Here is an 18,767-nt window from a genome sequence, read left to right on the forward strand (position 1 = left end):
TGGTTTCTAAAAATTACTTTTTTACCACCATCATAACTGTGAGCAGTCATTTAATGAGGCAGTCGCTGTATAAGGACTATCTATATATAGCCTTCCAATTAGTGGTGAAATTCATTTTCTTTTACTACCGGTTCTGCGGGTATGGCTTGGTGGGCGTGGCTTGGTGGGAGTGGCAGGGGAAGGATACTGCAAAACCTCCATTCCCTCCCCACTCCAGGGGAAGGATACTGCAAAATCCCCGTTCTCTCCCCACTCCAGGGGAAGGATACTGCAAAATCTCCATTCTCTCCCCACTCTGGGGCCAGCCAGATGTGGTATTTGCCAGTTCTCCAAACTATTCAAAAGTTCCACTGCCGGTTCTCCAGAACTGGTCAGAACCTGCTGAATTTCACCTCTGCTTCCAATGATGCATTATATCACCACACCTCTTGTATTTCTCACTACTGGAAGAAGAGAAAATGAAGGAGGCGGCAGCCTCACTAAAAGGCTTAAAGTCTAAGTAGAAGAGAGGGGAAAGTTCATATTCTCTCACTCTTATACCTGTTAAGCATGAGGCAGTCACCATATGATGCAAATGGAGCTGGTATGTGGATCAACAAGTATGGATCATGTCACCAATATAGCTGCTTTTGCTCATTAAGACAGCCATGTCCCATATAAGCAGAGGTAGTTCTTTGTTCTAAGTCCTTGGTGACATTCCTAAGGTCAACTGAAACAATTGCAAGAGCAATAGGGGGAAAAAGTGAAATGAACTTAAAAAAAACTTTATAAGGAAATGAACAGAAACTTGAATAGGCTCTTGGAATATTTTTACTTTTTGTTATTTTTCCTATAGCAAGAAAACGACTTTATTATCTTATGATTCTGTAATTTTGAGGCATGGAATTTTTATTTACAGTCAAGGGACATATTTCTCTTTTGTTAAAAAAAATATTAAGAATTTTAACATAGAAAACTAACAAAAACAAATACAAAATTTAAAAAGAAAAAGGAGGAGGAGAAGGAGAAGGAGGAGGAGGAGGAGGAGAAGGAGAAGAAGAAGAAGAAGAAGAAGAAGAAGAAGAAGAAGAAGAAGAAGAAGAAGAAGAAGAAGAAAGAGAGGAATGTAGATGATATATTTTCTCTAATTAATTTAGCCATCACTGCAAGTTCTATTATACTCATTAACTATTCCTCCATTAAGGTTAAAGTCATGTTTCTTTTCTTTCATTTTTGCACATATAATAGCAATATAGCAATAGCAGTAGACTTATATACCGCTTCATAGGCCTTTCAGGCCTCTCTAAGCGGTTTACAGAGAGTCAGCATATTGCCCCCAACAATCTGGGTCCTCATTTTACCCACCTCGGAAGGATGGAAGGCTGAGTCAACCCTGAGCCGGTGGGATTTGAACCGCTGACCTGCTGATCTAGCAGTAGCCTGCAGTGCTGCATTTAACCACTGCGCCACCTTGGCTCCTATATAATAATCTCACTGCACTTGTCATATATAAAAACAAACTTCCATTACTTTTTTTTTACCATCTGTCCATTAATTCCAAAAGGAAAAAAAAAATCTAGTCTCAATTGCATGTTAATCTTGAAAATTTTCTGCATTAGTGTATGTATATGTTATCCAAAACTTTCTGACTTTTTTACACATCCATTCAAAATAATAAAATGTCTCTTTGTGTTGTTTAAAATTGCAACATAAATTTAAAGTACATTCTAGTGACATACCAGTGACATTCTGGTGACATATATCAACAACACATCACTTTACAGACATTCTCTTAAGGATTATAATATAATATAAATTCTCTCATTTCAACCACTTATGTTACCATTGTTCTGTTTGTATATCGAAGTCATTTTTTTGCCCAATTTATTATCATTCTTTGACTTGTGCTTCTGTAGAAGTTTATACATTTTAGCAATTATACTTTTCCAATGCAGATCTACAATGTTGAAAACCATATGCTCTTTTATCCATTTAAAATTTTGTAACAATTGCCTATAGGCAAACCATTGAAAATATATCCATCTACTATTAAAAGTTCTGTTGATTTTATTTTACATCCCTCTTGAAACAATTGCAATATATTATGGTAGATTACCTGTTTATGTGTATTTATCATTTCTTGTCTATACATTGTTTCTTCTGCTGAGAGTCACTGATGCATTTTCAGCACAACTTGAACGTGTATTTATTCTTCTTCCTTTGGAAATGTCTAATCCACCACTGATCCCCAATGGAAGTCCTGAACCAAGATAGATTTCTTGAAAAATTCAGTGTCTTATTTTGTGCTGTGAGTTGATTTTTAGCCAATTTAAGAGATTCATTTTCTTGTTTAATAAAAATGTTATTACAATTCAAAAGATAAAAAAGCTTATTCACATAATGTCCTAGAACATGGTTTCATTCTTTGCCCCGTCTAACAAAATTCTTCAAGACTTTACAAAATACAATGTATGTTGCCCACTATTTTATTATATGTTTCTATCTTAATGTCTGTATTCCCCCTTCCCGGTTTTGTGTGAGCCGCCCTGAGTCCCCTCAGGGAAAAGGGCGGCCTACAAATACTAATAAAACTCTAAAAAAAAAAACTCTAAACTCTAAAACAGTCTCTTTTGTAAATCTTATATAGAAAAAAATTATTCAGACCACTCTTTTAGTTTCATACTTTTAATTATGAAGACATCAGCTGGTTTCATTTGTATATCCAGTGTCACATCTTCTTCAATGTCATTCTTGTAGCCTATCATTTAAATTTGAAACACTAATTTGATTAGATATAGTGAAGGATATTTTTGAACAATGCATCCAGAAGCTAATTTTAGGCGTGTCTGCCTCTATGGATAGATTATGTTGAAAAGATGATATGGAAGAGGAATAAGTTTTATTGGACAAGATTGAGACTGATCTGAAAGTGGAGTTTAACATCTACTTGATGTTATTGATGTTATTAAAAGAGCCGAGGTGGCACAGGGTGCGGTACTGCAGGCCACTTCAGTTGACTGCTATCTGCAGTTCGATGGTTCAAATCTCACCGGCTCAAGGTTGACTCAGCCTTCCATCCTTCCGAGGTGGGTAAAATGAGGACCCGGATTGTTGGGGGCAATATGCTGACTCTGTAAACCGCTTAGAGAGGGCTGAAAGCCCTATGAAGCGGTATATAAGTCTAACTGCCATTGCTATTGCTATTTTTTTAAACATAATGTAGATAATATTTTTACATCATGAAGTAGGAATTGGAAATTAGCACTTGAGATTTATTGTATTAGCAAAAGTTATTCTTGTTAGGTATTTATTTTCATGGGTCTCACAGAATGGAGACCAATTAAAATTCTTCCATCTAAATCAGTATTAATTGACCAGCCTTTATTGTACGGTTAAATTCCTAATTTCTTAGTTTCTGATCTTTTCAGAACTTATGTCAAGGTCATGACAGCTGTTACTAGATGCAGACCTCAAGACATAACATTTTCTTCTTGTAAAATCTACTTTTTTAGGGCTGCACTTTCTTTTCAGCAAAGCTCTATCACAGAGATGGAATTTAGTGATTGGACTTCATTTCCTAACAGAGCTGAATAAATGAGTGTGAACCTGCAACAGGAAGAAAATGAAATAAAAGACCTTATGGGTGAAAGGTTTCAATCTCTTTTTACTGGCATGGGGAAAAATTGATTTGATTTCCCCTGCCTGGACAGGTCTCTTAAGTTTTGCTCCATATATCATAAGCTTAAGAAAAAAAGTCGGATGCAGGCAATGAATTGATGTCATTGTTAGAAGAAATTTAGCAGCAAACCTGCCCAACTCTGATGTCCGCTGTTAGAAAAAGGTAGGAAGGTACAGCAGAATTTTCTTTTCAGAGTTTCCAAAATTTGTAAGAAATCTGGCAAGCCATGAAGTCTCTTCTTCCTTCCTCTCTTTATCTGTAAAGCTTGAATCAAAACAGGGACATTTTAATCATAATAGCAATAGCAATTGTTAGACTTATATACCGCTTCATAGGGCTTTCAGCCCTCTCTAAGCGGTTTACAGAGTCAGCATATTGCCCCCAACAACAATCTGGGTCCTCATTTTACCCACCTCGGAAGGATGGAAGGCTGAGTCAACCTTGAGCCTGGTGGGATTTGAACAGCTGAACTGCTGAACTGCAGTCAGCCTGAAGTAGCCTGCAGTGCTGCATTTAACCACTGCGCCACCATGGCTCATCAATCCTAATTATAGAGCTCTGTGTATCAAGAATCCTGATAAGCCAAGATTTCTTATTGTATGAATTTTGTAAGGAGACCATCAAGGATATTCTCCTCTTACAAGCCACTGTTCTAAATAGAAAGTGCAGAGAATCCTTTTATTTCAAGGCATGTGGTTATGAATCAGTCTAAGAATTCTTCTGTAGAGATGGAAAAAGTTAAAGACTGTGTACATCTTTGATTGGGGAAGATCCATTTTGGTCTCTGGCCTTGAAACATATTCCAGAATTATTCAATCTGCTCCTACTGCAAAGCACACTGTAACCTGAGACAAAAGGTTAAACAAACTCTTGATAAATACTAAGTTTATCTGGAATTAGATGAAATGGAGAAGGAACTGCAAAACTCATTTCTGCACAAAAAGTACTCATTGCTGGAAAACAACAGGTTGTAAATCTTATCCTAATTGTTGTTATCTTGGTTTCTTCTATTTTTTCAGCCACAATTGCCTTCTTTGATTTATGTCTTTGGCTCCTGACTTTGTTTTCTCTGTTCGTGAGATTTCCTGATTTTCACTTCTGCAATTACAACAGGATTGGTCAAGATGTGGAGCTCCAGATTTTCAGTCATCTTTTACCAATATGCGGGCTTGGGATCCAATGAACAATAGTAATGTTTGGAGGATTACCAAATATCTGGATTTCAGGTGACTGTGTCTTAATTCCCTTTCATAATTTTGCAAGTTTTATTTTATTTTATTTATTTATGTACAGTATTTATTTATTTATTTAATTTGTCATTCATGTACAAGATAACAGGAATAAGAATAAACATGAATAAGAACACAGGAAATGGGGACAGATAAATGGGGACAGTAGGACAGTGACGTTATGGATGGGTTCCTGCCAGTTCTAACCTCTCCTATAGAAGAGGTTCCACAAATCTACAGTGCCGTTTAGAACCTGTTCCAGCTCCCTCCCCCTGCCCGTCCGCACAGCATCAAGATGAAGAGCGAGAGGAGGAATTATGGGAGTTGAAGTCCACAAGTCTTAAAGCTGTCAAGTTTGAACACCCCTGAGGTTTTTTTCCTAAAGGGTTAGGGGTGCAAAGGTTTTGTAACTTGACAGCTTTAAGACTTTCGTGCTTCAAATGCCAGCCAACATTTTGGTTGCTAAGCAACAGCATTGTTAAGTGAGTTTCACCACATTTTACAAGTTGGCCATGCCCACTCCTTCACATGACTTCCAAGCCACTCCCACCTGGTCACATGATCACCAAGCCACTCCCACCCAGTCACATGACACCCAAGCCACTCCCACAAAACAGGCATTTAGATATTGGGGTGTTTTGGGGCCAATTTCTCTTCTATAGTGCCTGTTCAAACACAATGGGATTTTTTTTATTTTAAAAAAAATGATTTTGCCTTGATCTCTGCGATGCTGCTGAAACTCCTCCATATACAAGCTACGAGGCATAGAGTAACTGATAGTATTTAAACACTAACTCTTTGCTACATTTCTGTAGAGGTATCTTTAGAACATGACTGTTCATTCATGGAATACTATAATCTTTAACAGCCTGAAGAGCCCAGAATCATTAAAACCCCTTATCCCTAAAAACAGAATATTGAAAGCTATTCCGGCTTCAGCATTTCTGCAGAATAGCATGATTGCATTTGTTTCTCCAGCTGAATTATATAAAGTGTAAGTGGGTACTTGTTAATCTGTCTTAATATTGTAGAAATGCTGGCTTAAGTGTTTGTATTCATGGTCTAAGTATCATACTAATAAAAAGAATGGGAGAAATCAGAACAAACAATTAATGAGACCGATGAACAGCGCAAAGAAAGTATATGATAATAGATAACTGCATATGGACTTTTTTGCCTCTCTACTAGTAGTGCTACCTAAATAGGTGCGGTGAATTATGAACCAAAAGCTCCTAAAAATCACATTATGATGAACGGCTTTCATATTTTTTAAAATAAGCAACCATTATTTTGATCAGCAGTGATCTTTAATCTTCATTAATTGAACTCTGACTATATAACTCTCTGGAGAACAGCAAATGTGGCTCTATTAACTCAAGGCATAATTATAATCATTTTGAAATGGTATGCTGCATATGAACTGAAAATGTACAGCAAAGGAAAAACACACAGCCAAAGATCCTTTTTAAAAAAATCAAAAACATATATGAAACAAGACACAAATCAACCCAACAAATATTGACGGAATAACAATGCTTCCTTTTTGTTGTTGTTTGGTACTATCCATGGGTAATGAGTAGGCGTGAGCTTAAATGGACTCCAGAGGATGGTAGAGGACAGGAAGGCCTGGAGGAACATTGTCCATGAGGTTGCGATGCTTCGGACATAACTTCGCAACTAATAAAAACAACAACATGCTTTTAATATTGATTACCAGTATGTATCTATGACAATTCCAGTGCATACATCAATTTCAACTGCTGTGCAGGTATCTACATGCAAAAGTCTATTCTGCATGATCTGTGTCAGATCCCACCTAACTATGACAATCCCTAGCCAAATACATCTTGGGTGTGTTGGATTATTATTTGCAGAGTTTTCAACCCAACAAGGCCAATGATTGAATGAAGCCAGGAATGCTCAAAATTATAATCCAGAGCATTCAGAACATCTATGGAGATTCTCAGTCATGCAGGTTATGGTTATCCCAAAGTTGTTTTTCAAAAGGTCCCATACCCATTTTCACTATTTAGGTGATCTTGATGAAATAGAGAACCCTCAAAGTGGCCTCAAGGACTCTTAGAAAGAGATGGCTTCAAGGAATATGAACCCTTCCATTCTCCACCATTCAGTCAGAACTGAAGAACTTCTTGGATGAGAAGCAAAATGTTTTCAAGGAAAATCAAGAAAGTCCAACTGCTTTTTTAAAAAACAACAACTTTGGGACACTGCATTTCGGAGGATCTAGATTAGGAAGGAGTTCTATTAGTACTGCTCATATTTAAAATGACATTTAAATTATCACTCTTCCAATTTCTATTAGAGAATTAACCAAATCTAGACATGGTATTGAATATATATCATATAAGTAAGAGGTATGAGAACCCCATTCTGGCACTATCGGCTAAGAAAATGAGTAGTGTCTTCTGTACTATTTAAAATTGATTTGTAATTTTAATCTTGAAGTTTTCTAAGATGTATTTAGGGATAAGACTTAAGACAGGTGAGATATATAGAATTGAGGATTTATGCCTTCTAAGAGCATCTGGAATTCATTTGTTTGTTTCCACTTTGCATACCAATATGATTGTTTATATTTTCCCCAGCTTTATTCCTGAAAGGAAGTTCAAAATAAGTTATTAGAACTGTTTCTATGATATACTACAACGTTCTTTTACCTTAAGAGTATATTGGAACCACTCACTTCCAAGGGAGCAGAATGGAGCTTGGAACATACTAGAAATAAAAGGCTGAATCTAGACTTCAAAAACTGAGATAGCCCTCTTTGTATTTAATTTAAAATACACCTGTATCTTAAAATACACCTGCACCTCTCTGTATATTTATGAATACCTATTTTTGAGTTGGTATCTCCAGCATGAATGAAAACGCTTGTCTTAAAAATGTGAATTGAAAAAATGCTAAGAATGTCTTCTCCATTCTTCTCTTTAGACCTGACCTACAGATTCAATTTTTAGCTATAAGTGTGACAGAAGAAATGTTTGTATAATAGGCTTATATACATTCAGTATTCCTGTGCAGAATCCTTATCTTAGCTTGTGTCCCACAACAATCTGCTTGTTAGATTGTTCCAGCCAACTATTTAACCTTACAAAGCAGCCTTCTGTCTATATAGAATAGGTGCAATTCTTAGTGGCATGTATGTATGTATGTAGATGTATACCGTGTTTCCCTGAAAATAAGACAGGGTCTTATTTTCTTTTGACCCCCGAAATAAGCCCTTGGCCTTATTTTCAGGGAGATCTTATTATTGTTGAAGTACAGGAGGCAGCGAGCGTGGTCACCTCATGGCTGCTGCTGTGTTTCAATATTTTGGCAGAGGTCTTATTTTGGAGGGAGGGCTTATTTTTAGCGCATGAGCTCAAAAGTCCAATTGGGCTTATTATCCAGGGAGGTCTTATTTTGGGGAAAACAGGGTAGGGGTAGGGGTGTGTGTAGGTAGGTAGGTAGGTAGGTAGGTAGGTAGGTAGGTATTGGTAAAGGAAAAGGAAAAGGAAAAGGAAAAGGAAAAGGAAAAGGAAAAGGAAAAGGAAAAGGAAAAGGAAAAGGAAAAGGAAAGTGTTCATCTTTGTTTCTTAGCCAAGGGAGCCAATGTTGTCTGAAGACATTTCTGTGATCATGTGGTCCTCGTGACTAGACCCTGAGATGTGCAGAACACTGTGATCTTCCCACTGAAGTGGTATCTACTATTTTTCTATTTGCATTCACATGCCTTGGAATTGCTAGGTGGGCAGGAGCTGGAGTAAGTAACAGGAGCTGACTCCATTGCACAGTCTCAAACCCAAGTCATCAACTTCCCAGCCAACAAGTTCAAAGTCTGTAATTGTGGAGCCATCACACCTATATGTGTGTATGTATGTAAGTATGTGTTGAAAGATACACAGACACAGACACAGACACACACAGACACACACAGACACACACAGACACACACAGACACACACAGACACACACAGACACACACAGACACAGACACAGACAGACACACACACACACATATATATGTTTTTTTATTTGTGCTGATAAATAATTTATTTATATATATATATATATATATATATATATATATATATATATATATATATATATATATATATATATATATATATATATATATATATATATATATATATATATATATATATATATATATATATATATATATATATATATATATATATATATATATATATATATATATATATGGTCACAATCCCAGTAAGGGTAAGGCTAGCTGATGAGAGCTAAATAGCTTGAAATAGATCTATACTAGTCTCCCTTTATTTATTTATCAGCACAAATAAAACATATATATATATATATCAACACATACTTATATATACACATATAGGGTATATGTCAATAGCATGTAGACTTATATGCTGCTTCATGGTGCTTTCACAGTGGTTTACAGAGTCAGCATATTGCCCCCAAAAACGTGGGCCCTCATTTTATCCACCTTGGAAGGATGGAAGGCTGAGTCAACCTTGAGCCGGTGAGATTTGAACTGCTGAACTGCAGCTAGCAGTCAGCTAAAGTAGCCTGCAATGCTGCACTCTAACCAGGTGTGTGTGTTTGTGTGTGTGTGTGTATTTATGTATGTATAATTGAAAACTTCTTGCTTCAAATCCAATGAATGGTAAATTTTACTAATATGTATATGTGGGTTATAATACAAGCCAGTTTAGCTGCATTCAGTTGGGTAGTTCAGTCCAATTAATTTTCTCAACTGGAATTTTGCTCTAAGATTCTTTTAAAAATCAAACAAGCAGAAAATTGCATCAAGCTATTTTAAAATCAACTGGATGGAATTTTAGGAAGAATGGGTTTACATATTCAACTTACCTAGAGGCAAAGACATTCTAAAAGGAGAAAAGGCATAAAATTAAAGCTTCCTTATTATATCTTGTCCTAATACTTAAAGATTGAATGGAAAATCTGATGAGATTCTATTTGGCAACAAACAGAAATTATCTGATCAATTTTCTAAAAGGAAAGCAAACACTTTTCCGTCACTAAATATGTTTATGTAAAGACTCCTTTGGGGTTTTTTAATTTTACTTGCAAAATATCTCTGTGAAAAAAAAATCTACCAGACCTTCTGTAGCACCTTTAGAATCAGCTAGAAAAATATGCTTGTTTACTGTAGCGAAAACATTTATGATGACAAAGATGAGTAACCAGGATTTCATTATTTTGCGTTTATTAGATTATTTGGGTTTTTACTTCTGATAAAGTACTGCAGAAATAGATTGTGATACATGATAATTTGTTTCTAGATTAGACTTTGTACTTCCCTCATTGTACATGGTAGAATTAAGAAGATTAAAATTATCTCATTGCTTGCAGAAAGACCCCCTGATTAATGTTCATGTTAAGAAGAGTAGAGCCTAACATTAACATCTTATTGGTTGATTATAGGTTTGGAATAACCCTTTCACTTTAAAAGGGGACATGTAAGTATTTTGTTGTTAGCCTTCTAATATACTTTCAGCAAGTCATTTAAGAAAACCATTTACTTGAAGTGTACAGTCCTATCTCCATAAACTAGTCTTGCTGCTTGCCAGAAGGCAAGCTCAGAACCAATGGATGGAAACTAGTCAAGGAGAGGAACAAACTAGAATTAAGAAAAAAAAAAGATTCCTAACGATGAGAACAACCAGTGGAATAGTTTAGTTTATTAGTTTAGTTTAGAGCCGAGGTGGCGCAGTGGTTAAATGCAGCACTGCAGGCTACTGCTAGATCAGCAGGTCAGCGGTTCAAATCTCACTGGCTCAGGGTTGACTCAGCCTTCCATCCTTCCGAGGTGGGTAAAATGAGGACCCAGATTGTTGGGGGCAATATGCTGACTCTCTGTAAACCGCTTAGAGAGGCCTGAAAGGCCTATGAAGCGGTATATAAGTCTACTGCTATTGCTATTGCTATTGCTATTTATTTGTCTTGTATGCCGCCCACTCCCGAAGGACTCCGGGCGGCTCACAATAGACAAGGAGAGGGGGATAAATAGACAAAGACAACACTTTAAAAAAACGCAACATTCACAGTTTCCGTGGGGCTGGATGTTTCACAAGCCTCCCGGCCTGCTGGAGCAGTCAGGACTTGGTGGCTTTGCGGAAGGCCGGGAGGGTAGTAAGGGTCCGGATCTCCACAGGGAGGTCATTCCAGAGGGCTGGAGCTGCAACAAAGAAGGCTCTCGCCCGGGAAGTCGCCAGCCGACATTGGCTGGCGGATGGAATCCGGAGGAGACCTAACCTGTGAGATCTAATCTGTCTATGGGAGGTAATTGGCAGGAGGCGGTCTCTCATGGCTTGCCTTCTGATATTGTGTGTCCTCATTACTGCTATAGGCTTTCAAGAACAGACAGGACAGCAATAGCAATAGCAATAGCAGTTAGACTTATATACCGCTTCATAGGGCTTTCAGCCCTCTCTAAGTGGTTTACAGAGTCAGCATATTGCCCCCAACAACAATCCGGGTCCTCATTTTACCCACCTCGGAAGGATGGAAGGCTGAGTCAATCCTGAGCCGGTGAGATTTGAACCGCCGAACTGCAGCTAACAGTCAGCTGAAGTAGCCTGCAGTGCTGCATTTATCCACTGCGCCACCTTGGCTCAACCATTTGTCTGAAATGGTATAGGGCAGTGGTGAAATTCAAAATTTTACTACTGGTTCTGTGGGCATAGCAGGGGAAGGATACTGCAAAATCCCCATTCCCACCCCAATCTGGGGCCAGTCAGAGGTGGTATTTGCTGGTTCTCTGAACTACTCAAAGTTTCTGCTACCTGTTCTCCAGAACTGTCAGAACCTGCCGAATTTCACCCCTGGTATAGGGTCTCTTGCTTGGGCAAGATATTGTGCAAGGGGTTCTCCCAGGTCCCTTCCCACTTGGTTATCCTATGTTCTATGTTCTATGCTGTCTTATTCTCCTGAAAATCCTCATAACTTTAAACTTGTGTAATACATAATTATATGTAACTACTTAAAAACACGTTTAAGTAACTTCATTCTGTGTATTTTGTACTTGAACTATTCCAAATAATAGAAGAAAAGCTCAAGGGAAATGTTGTTGAATTCCCTTGTGCTTTTGAGTTATTCTTCTACTTGTAGTTATCTACTTATGTAGTTACATAATTTACGGTTATAGTTATCTGCTTATGGTTATCATAAATGGTTCAAGCAGGGATGTTCTGTTTATCAGTTTTCTGAAGAATATCTGATTTTATCTAAATGAGACTATTTACGTGTTTCTTTTCTAAATTACTCTTTTTGTTCTTGGTCTTCCCATCTCCCCTTGACCCCACCCAAGGAATAGTGATGTACACTAATGGATTTTGCTTCTTCCTGCCTATCAGTAGCAATACTCTTGGCACATAATGTGGTTGTTCGTAGGACCCTTCCTTGATGCCTTCACCTGATCTTCTTAAGTATGTGATGTGAGAGAATTAGAAGAGAGTCAAGGAAACTCGTTATCTATATCTATCTTGATGGAACCTACTGAAGCTCTTCCTTTGACAGAGGCACGGGAAGCTAATGGGTGGCTCATTCAATTATTTGTGTGTGTGTGTGTGTGTGTGTGTGTGTGTGTGTGTGTGTGTGTATGGCTGAATGTGTGAATGGAAGAAAGGAATCAATCAATCAATCAATCAATCAGAATCGAACTGGAAGGGACCTTGGAAATCTTTTAGTCCAACCCACTGCTCAAGCAAGAAACCTTATACCATTTCAGATAGGTGACTGTCCAGTCTTTTCTTAAAAACCTCCAGTGGTGAAACCCTTACAACGTTTGAAGGCAATCTGTTCCACTGGCAGGGGTGAAATTCAGCAGGTTCTGATAGGTTCTGGAGAACCGGTAGCAGATATTTTGAGTAGTTCGGAGAACCAGAAAATACCACCTCTGGCTGGCCCCAGAGTGGGGTGGGAATGGAGATTTTGCAGTATCCTTCCTCTGCCACGCCCACCAAGCCACACCCATAGAACCGGTAATAAAAAAAAAGAATTTCACCGCTGCCCACTGGTTAGGTATCTTCACTGTTAGGAAGTTTCTTCCAGGTTTAGCTTTTCTCTTTGATTAGTTTCCATCAACTGTTTCTTGTACTGCCTACAGGTGATTTGGAAAATAAGTTGACTCTCTCTTCTTTGTGGCAGCCCCTCAAAGATATGGAATACTTCTATCATGTCACCCTAGTCCTTTTCTTTTCTTCTCTTTGATCTTTTCTCTTTACTCTCTTCTTCCTCTTTTCTCTAGACTGGCTCAATAGGCTGAATCAATGGAAAGTACACTTCTATCTATCTATACCAAATTTATCTATATCACCTTCCTTTCTACCAGTGGTGCGTTTCAAAAATTGTTCAAACCTACTCTGTGGGTGTGGCCCCCTTTGTGGGAGTGGCTTGCCGCCCATGTGACCGTATGGGAGTGGCTTTCTGCCCATGTGACCGGATATGAAGATGCCGACGACACTTGTCAGAACCACCTTAAATTACCTCACACACAGCACTGGCATGCATAAGAATATGATGTAAACTTGTTTTTTAAAAGGCATCTTTGATATGCGTTAAAACAACTTCAACACACGCAATGTTCTGATTGCACCACAAACGCAGTAGTCATCCTTACCTTTCACAGAGGCACTGAGTTTTATAAATATGAGCATGATAGTGTAGAATAATCATATCCAAGGACCAGTGGTGGGTTTCAAAAAATTTTGGAACCTCTTCTGTAGGTGTGGCCTGCTTTCCGGGTCCACTGGTGGAAACTCTTCTAACCGGTTCGGTAGATTTGACGAACCGGTTCTACCGAATAGGTGCGAACTGGTAGGAACCCACCTCTGCTTTCTACCTGCCTTTCTGGTGCTTGTTCCAAGTAAGATATACAGTATGGCTGTCTAAAGACCTTTCGCAGTCAACAATTTTCCCATCTGAGCACTGGATTAGGTGCATCTCCGGTAATGCAATTCCTATAATTTAGCATTCGCTAAGCTGTATATGCATGTTAGGATGTACAGCAATGAAGAATTATTCTCTAGGAATGAAGAAGAGATGCCTAGACTAATCCCTTGAAATAAGCCAAAATCCATGTCATTTAAGCCAATCCAAAAATGTTAATCTCTTTTTGAAAAGCAAGACACAGTCAAAATCTCCCCATTTTCTTTTGAATTTTTCCTTATTCATTCTAGCATTGGTTTTTTTTTATCGTAATTAACTTAATACCACCTTCCTGCCACTTCAGTTTTCTGCATTTATTATTTAAATCATGGCGATTTAATGGCGAGAATTATTATTTGTTTTTTTCAAATATACTTTTTTATTTTCCATTTTCATAACATATAATCACATCTATACTATTACATAGCCAATATCCTATTGTATTAAGTAGTAATTACATCAGTTCCTCTTGCCATCAACGCCCAGAAAGATAAAAACCCATTTAGCTCTTCTGCTCTCCATACACCTCTTTCTTCTACCTCTCTCCTACCTCCTTTCTTCCCTCCATCATCCTTTTCTACTCTACTTCCCCTTCCTTTCTCCTTCTCCTCTCTCTTCATTCCATTCCTCCTTATCCTCCTCATCTTCCCCCCTTACCCTCTCTCCTATCCCTCTCTTCCCATCTTTCTTCTCTCTTCTCTTTCCCACTCTTCCTCTCATTCACTTGGTGTATTTCAGCTTCTGAGCAAACTCCAATCTATCTTCATGGTATTTATGCTTCCATATCAATATACTTAACATATCTTAGTTTTAAAGAAAAAATAAGAGAAGACAGTATACATGTGCAATCATATTACTTTAAAATCTAACACCCCTCGTCAAGCATGCCAGAATTATTATTTGTTGTTCCCTTTTCAATCTCTCACCCTCAAACATGGCCACCTTTGTTCATGCCTCTGATGTTTATTTTGAATTCAGTCCCCCTCAACATCTTATTAAGTTGACCATTGTCCCTGCCCACAAAAGAATTAATGCTCTAAAATAATCAAGGGTTTTTTTTTCCTATTTAACAAGCGGGAATTTTAAAGGCACATAAATAACTATGCAGAAAATGATTCAGAGAACCAATTCAAACTCCTCCCTCTGCCACATGTTCCTCAGATAAAACCAATTTTAAACAAATCTATAATTGGCACCATTTAGAGAGAGAATAGATTACCTTCTTTTCCTTTTACATTTAAGATAAAATAGCCTAACCTTCTTAGTTGTGATATATAGCACCAGCTAGTTAATTGCCCCTTCAGAGTTGTATTGCCCTTCTATTTTGATAGTGGACCATAACTGGGTGTTCAGTAGAAAAATGTGGATTAAAGTTGTCATAACCTCATGACATTCCTTTCAAGAAATGAAATGGCTGAGGGCTATCAAAATATCACATATTTGGACAATGAAGATCAGGGATGGAAATTCTGCTCCAGTGATGACCTTCTGCTGCATGTTATCCCCCCTTTTTGTCCATCTTGGAGCCATCTAAAATTATATCATCAATAGCAATAACACTTAGACTTATATATTGCTTCATAGTGCTTTACAGCACCCTCTAAGCAGATTACAGAATCAACATATTGCCACCAACAATTTGGTGTTCTGACCCCCCTCGTCCCACACCAACGCACGCTGAGCCAAAGATACTTTAAGGAATTTATTAAAAGACAGACAGGTCTTTGGCAGCAAACCAGCACAGATAAGCCTTGGCAGCAATCCAGCCTGCCAAGCTAGCCACAAAAGTTCTCCAACTTTTAGTGAATGTATTGACTCCTGCAACGGGGCGTGTGCACAAACATTCCTCTTATAATCTTGAGAGCAGCCTAATTACCACCAGCTGAGTGCAATTATCTCCTGTAACTGCGCAACTGTTCCTTGCGCGTCTCAGCTCTTTGGAGCCGGGCATCCAGGAAGAACTCACAGCTGACATTCAGATCATACTCCCTTGTCTCCTCCCCACTGGTCCAAGGCTCAGGCGCCTCCTGGTGGCCAACCAGCCTCTCTGTGCCCTGCTTGGAGTCGGAAACCTGTCCAGGGTCCTCCACATCCTCCAGGGCCGACTCATAGGGCCCCTCGCTGTCGGAGTCTGGTGGCAGCTCCAACAGCTCCTGCTGGGCCACAACAATTTGGGTTCTCATTTTACCAACCTCAGAAGGATGGAAGACAGAATCAGCCTGGTCAGGATCTAACTGTTGAGAGTTGTCACCAAGGCACAAAAGACCACATTTTTAAGACCAAATTTTAAAATAAGTGCACTCAAGTTTCCAAAAGGCTTAACAAAGGAATCCTTGGTTTCTCCAAACTGGTCTCTTTTTCTATTGCAGATGTTTAGTTACTAGTGTAGGTTTAACTGTTACTTTACTTTTTCCAAAATGGAAAAGGCAGAACAAATACTCTTATCTTTTCTATTCCAACTACATAATCACCACGTGCCCATAGAGATTACAAAATAGACCAGTGATGGTGAACCTATGACATATATGCCAAAGATGACACCCCATGACATTTTGAGTGACACACCAGCATTCACCAACAACAAAGAACATTCTCAAAAGCACACCTTGTTCTCACACTGAGGACCTATATACTGCATGAGCCAGAAAGAGGGCTGTCAGAATCTTTATCGACCCCTCACATCCTGGACTTAAACAGTTTCAACTTCTACCCTCAAAACGATGCTATAGGGCACTGCACATCGGAATATAAGGAATATAATCTAACAGTTGGGTTGGCAATATATAAACCATGTAACAATGTTGTACCTGTTTCTTTAAATCATACTATAAAATGTGATTGGTTGCTGGTTTCCTCAATCGGCCATAAGAGGGAGCCAGAATGACTGTTAGCTCTCTGTTTTGTTGGATGCTGGGCTGATCTCATCTGAGTGTTTTGGAAGCTGGCTGTTAGAAAGTGTCGCGAGTTATTGTAAGTTTTGCAACTGCTAGCAAACTTTGAGTACTGAACTGACCATACTGGACTATGTTATTTGGATTATCCCTTAACTGAAAGACATTGATGATTAACTGTCTTATCCGTGTATGACTTGAACTGTTTGATGGTCTCTGATACCTCTATTTCCACGAAGTAAAAGCCTATTTAAACTGCAGTGTCTGTATGCACAACTCTCACAACGCTTCTCTGAATGCACTCGCTCTCCCAATGGGGAGCTTACCTAACAAACTAGACACAAGGACAGTTCCCCCCATACCATCACTAATTCCCACAGCACTGTCAAACTATCTAGAAAGACAATATTGCTATCATTATTCTCATCTTCTCTATTACCTATCACCTTATCTTCTTATGACTATAACTTTGTGGCTTGTATCTTACAATTTAAATTGTTTAATTAGTATCCTAGTATGATTTATGTTGATTGCTTATTTAGTATCCCTGACTATCACTAAGTGTTGTATCCAATATTTTATGATGAAATCATTTTTGCAATGAATGCAATAATGATCTATCGCTATTGTTGTATGTACACTAAAACCTTATGCACTGGAGACAAATTCATTGTGTGCTTAATCACACTTGGCCAATAAAGAATTCTATTTCTACATAATTTGCAGGGTTCACCGACAAAAGGGTGAACAACAAAACCGCGCCCGACTAAACCGCAGTGACAAAACCGCATGTTCTAAAGCGCTCCGATGAATGAGCACTGAATCGCACTGACAACAGTGCGGCGACAGAAGCGTGCTGTAAAACTAAACCTAACCCTAACCCTAAACCTAACCCTAACCCTAAACGTAATGCTAACCCTAACCCTAAACGTAACACTAACCCTAACCCTAAATGTAATGCTAAACCTAACCCTAAACCTAACCCTAAACCTAACCCTAAACCTAACCCTAACCCTAAACCTAACCCTAAACCTAACCCTAAACCTAACCCTTACCTTAACTTAAATCGCCCTTCTGCCGACGCGCTGTTGTAAATCGCCCTTCTGTCGATGCACTGTTGTCGACGTGCTATTGTCGGCGCATTGATGACATCACGGTTTTAGTGACACGGTTTAGTCGGGCGCGGTTTTGGCGTTCGCCCTTTTGTTGGGTCACGGATTTGCAGAACCTGCAAAGGCTGCACAAGAATGGGATGTATTCTCTTGCAGCCTCTGGGGTCTCTGAAAATTGTGTGAGAATGGGGATGTGACTTTGTGCCTTTTTGGAAGCTGCAGAAGCCATGGGAGAGTATTTTTTGCTGCAGGAACAAAGGCCTTGAAACCTGGAAAAACCTTGGATAGGCTGTAAGCTCCTGTTGATAGAAAGAGGATATTGCCTAAATGTAAGGAGCAAATGGCAGATCCTGGGGGGCTCTGAGCCCTGGAGGAAATCATAGCATTCCTCAAGACTCGTGTGTCTTGGGGAACAGCACAAGGTGGCCTTTTTGAGTGGTAGTGATGGCACTAGCTGATTTCAGGGCCAGCCTTGGTGCTGTCACCAAATACAACTGTTAAAAGTGGCCTGTATGAAGTGGGAGATGGAATTGTTCCTCTTCTGTTGGGGGTGAGGAGGTGACACTTCTGCAGAGTAAAATTTGCAATTTTCTGAATGTTTGATATTTTGAGCTATTATCAAGTTCTCCATGGATGGGTAGATGTACAGAAGAGAGAGAGAGAGAGAGAGAGAGAGAGAGAGAGAGAGAGAGAGAGAGAGAGAGAGAGAGAGAGAGAGAGAGAATGAGAGATCAACATTCAGGTACAGAAAATTAACCTTGTTGAATTTTGGATTATTCATGAATTGTAGAATCTGGACCTTACATAGCTTTAAGGTGGAAAATCTTTGAGAAATCAAGTCAGCCATCCTAAATTTATCTAGCAGTCCTGCCAACGTTTCTTTTTTTCCCAAATAGATCATAACTTTCCTCATTCTTGAAGAACAACTGGG

Source organism: Thamnophis sirtalis, unplaced genomic scaffold (genome assembly GCF_051295495.1).
Source record: "Thamnophis sirtalis isolate CommonGarterSnake01/CBP01778 unplaced genomic scaffold, rThaSir2_p1.2 scaffold_6, whole genome shotgun sequence".
Taxonomy (NCBI): domain Eukaryota; kingdom Metazoa; phylum Chordata; class Lepidosauria; order Squamata; family Natricidae; genus Thamnophis; species Thamnophis sirtalis.